This window comes from Tupaia chinensis, unplaced genomic scaffold (genome assembly GCF_000334495.1).
Source record: "Tupaia chinensis unplaced genomic scaffold, TupChi_1.0 Scaffold000518_1, whole genome shotgun sequence".
NCBI classification, from domain to species: domain Eukaryota; kingdom Metazoa; phylum Chordata; class Mammalia; order Scandentia; family Tupaiidae; genus Tupaia; species Tupaia belangeri.
The window spans coordinates 3,835-7,325 of NW_006160031.1; the positions used below are offsets into that span (position 1 = coordinate 3,835).

Consider the following 3,491-nt stretch of genomic DNA (forward strand, 5'->3'; position numbering starts at 1 on the left):
ACATAATGCAAGGGTTTGCAGATGGCCACATAGCGGTCGTAGGACATGATGGCCAGGACAGGAGAAAACGTTGCTCCAAGTAATATTATAAAAAATAGTTGACAAATACAAACATTGTAAGTAATGGTCTTGTCTCCAGTGGACAAGCTATATAGGAATCTGGGAATACAGACTGTGGTGAATAAAGTTTCTAAGAAAGAGAAATTTTTGAGGAAAAAGTACATAGCGGTTTTAAGGTTTGAATCCACAAAAGTGAGTGTAATGATAATCAGATTCCCAGTTATACTCAAGGTATAGGTGACAAGCAGAAATATAAAAATCAGAACCTGCATTTGAGGATTATCTGTCAGTCCCAGAAGTATAAATGTAGTTAATGATGTATGGTTTTTCATCTCTGACTTGCCCATCTTCTCAGTCTGTTCAGATACTCAGATACTGTGCAACTGAGAACATTCATGTGAAATCTCATCAGCCTTGTTCATCAGCCTTGTGAAATCTCAGAGACATTGCCTGGAATATATAATAATAGGATTCAATCGTCACTTCCATCTTTAACTTGATAATGACTCTTTTTTGGGGGGGTGGGGGGGGGAGGTTTTTGCTATAGGGCGCGTGTGCTCGCCAGAGAGAGAGAGAGAAACAGAGAGACAGAAAGCCAGAAATCTCCCCCCAGGGGGGATGGCCACGCTGCAATCCCTTTTCCTCCATTCTCCTCTTAGGATCTTGTGCACGCACACACATGTACCCAGCATGAGTTTAAGCCACCAGGTCTGGGACCTGAACCGCGGTCGACTACATGGGAGTCCAGTGACACAGCCATTACACTAACTGCTGGTCCCTTTTCTTTTTGTTTTTAATTCACAGAATTCCAACTTTAATCCCAGGCTAAGGGGAGGCAGTATGACCAACAAACCTGCTATCCAACAGCCAATAACAAGCCATCCACAGACTCTGTTATTCATGATGGTTACATGATGCCAGAGCATGTGTACACTCTCCAGAGAGAGAGAGAGAGAGAGAGAGCAATATAATTTTTTCACACTACAATCCTTTTTCTTCCACATCTCCATCCTGTCTGGATTATGGGCATGCACACGCACAATGCAGAGTGTTTTTCCATCTTCCAAGTATGGGATCAAATTATGATTTGTCATGTAGAATCCAGATAACTTAACCACTAGATTACAGGCCCATCCAGATAACCACTAATTTTATAGCCAAGTGATTTATTGTCATTAAATATAAATCTATTCATAGTTATCTGATTCTAGTTTCTTTTTTCTTTTGATTTTTAATATTTAACTTATCAAAATTCTAGAAGAATGCATAAAAATGTACATCCAGTTTAATGAAGCACATTAAGGAAATACTGTGTAATTTTCACTCAGGTCTATTAATAGAATTTTGCTAAAATCCCAGAAGCTTCTGCTTTGTTCCTCAGTTACCACTCTCTTCTTCTTGCTCCTTTTAACTATCCCATATCCTGACCAATTTTCTACCCTTTTTTCATTATGTTTTCCTCCTATGAATTCATCCTTAAACTTTTGTTTAAATCTATAGGAAGTGAAAGTATAATGGTTGTTACCAGGGGCTGGGAGAAGATCAAAAAGGTGAGTTTGTGTTTAATGAGTTTCAGGTTTACAGATAAAAAGTTCTGGAGCTCTATTTCACAACATTATGAATCTACTAACATTACTGGTCTGTTCCTTACACATTGTTAAGTTGGCTTGGCTAGCCCTGTAGTGGAGGTAAGTTCTGTACTTAGGTAGCCAGATTTCATATGGCCAGCCAAAGTTCAAAATCGGATCTGCTGATTTGAAAAACACACTCAACACTCTGAGCACATGTGTATGTGTGCCCAATCTCATGACAGGATGGGAAAATGAAGGGAAAGAATTTCAGTGTGATCATAACCCTTTGCAGGCTACTGTATTTCTCTCTCTCTCCCCTCTCTCTCTCTCATGATTGCACATGCCCTCTGGCAATAAAAATAAGGTTAAATGGTAAAATTTCTGTTTGTTTGTTTTACCATAATTAAAAAAAAAACCTACTTGAATAAAATTACCGAACACATTCTTTGAGAATCAGTATTGAATGTGTAATATATATTGTAATTGAGAGATTCACTAATGTAATGTGTACTGTTATTGAGAGATTTGGTTCATTAATTTTTATTGTTTAATCCATTTTTAAGAATCATGTCTTATGTGGCATTCTGCCTCAGTCACCACAGGAGCTAGGACTACAGTTTCATACCATCATGCCCGGATTTCTCAACAGGATCTTGCTATGTCGCCTATGTTGGTCATAAGCTCATATTTCCCCTTCCTCAGCCACCTAAGTTGATGGGACTACAGGTACATGGCAGAATACCTTTCTTTTATAGGGTGGGCTGGGAATTGAACTGAGGCTTTACAGGTGGTTTTTGCCTGCAGAGAAACAGTATATACCAGCATGCACTGTTTCAATGGGACTAGTAATGAATTTTTAATAAATTTCCAAATCGATTATTTATTACTATTTATTAACATTAGAAATTATATTGTTATGAAGTCTTCCACATGACCAAGTTTCTTAATTCTTGATTGTACTTTAATAACCTTTTTAAAATAAACTTTTTAAGTACTCTATGTATATGCATACACACATATGCATATATAAAAACTCTCACACACACAGACAATAAAATAAATATAGTAATGTAAGTTGGTTTAAGTGGTTCTGCACACCAAGAGTACCTTGAAATAGTGACACTGGAGCATCAAAAAATTTATCTACATGTCCCTAAAATGGTTTGTAAATATCAGACTTCAATAAAAGAAACCAGGAATAGTTGGAAATTGGCTTATTCTAAAATAGGCAAAAATTTCCAAGATAAGCATTGAATATATTATGATATTTGAAAATAAACAAGTGTTAGCCTTAGTGATTTAGGGGACTGGGTCCCACATAGCTGACTGCCAACTTAATCATAGGGACAAGTCTGAAGTTAAATATTATATCCCAGAATTTAACTGGGAAAATTGAACCACAACAGAAGATAAAGTACATGAGACTGAATTGGTCAAATAGAATTTTATGACTTTTGACTAAAACATTGCTGATTTTCTTCTAAGCTTTGTTGTCTGGTTTTAAGGATTTGTGTCCTATCTTGAGCTGTCGATAGGTTCATGTACCTACTATTTGAACAGAATCCTAACCTACTTCCTGACTTTAAGTCTTAAGCAAAGTTCCTTAGTATTTCTTTTATTTAAGTTGAAACTTCTTTTCTTGAAATTACCAGCTAAACTTGCTATTGAAAGTAGTTAGATTATTTAAGAAATTGTGTGATCAATACAATGTGGGGGGAAAAGGAACGGAAGACAACTGTAGACACCAGATATAGTGTGAGAAGAGGGTGGGAAAGGACAGAGGGTCAGAAAAAGGGGTAAAAATATTATATATTTATATATATATATATATATTTATATATATATATATATATAAATATA

General features: G+C 36.2%; 1 pseudogene; it reads right to left on the reverse strand.

The window, feature by feature from the left end:
* LOC102475280 (olfactory receptor 6C2-like) overlaps positions 1 to 392 on the reverse strand; it is a 944-nt pseudogene extending 552 nt beyond the window's left edge.
* Positions 393 to 3,491: the final 3,099 nt, after the last annotated feature.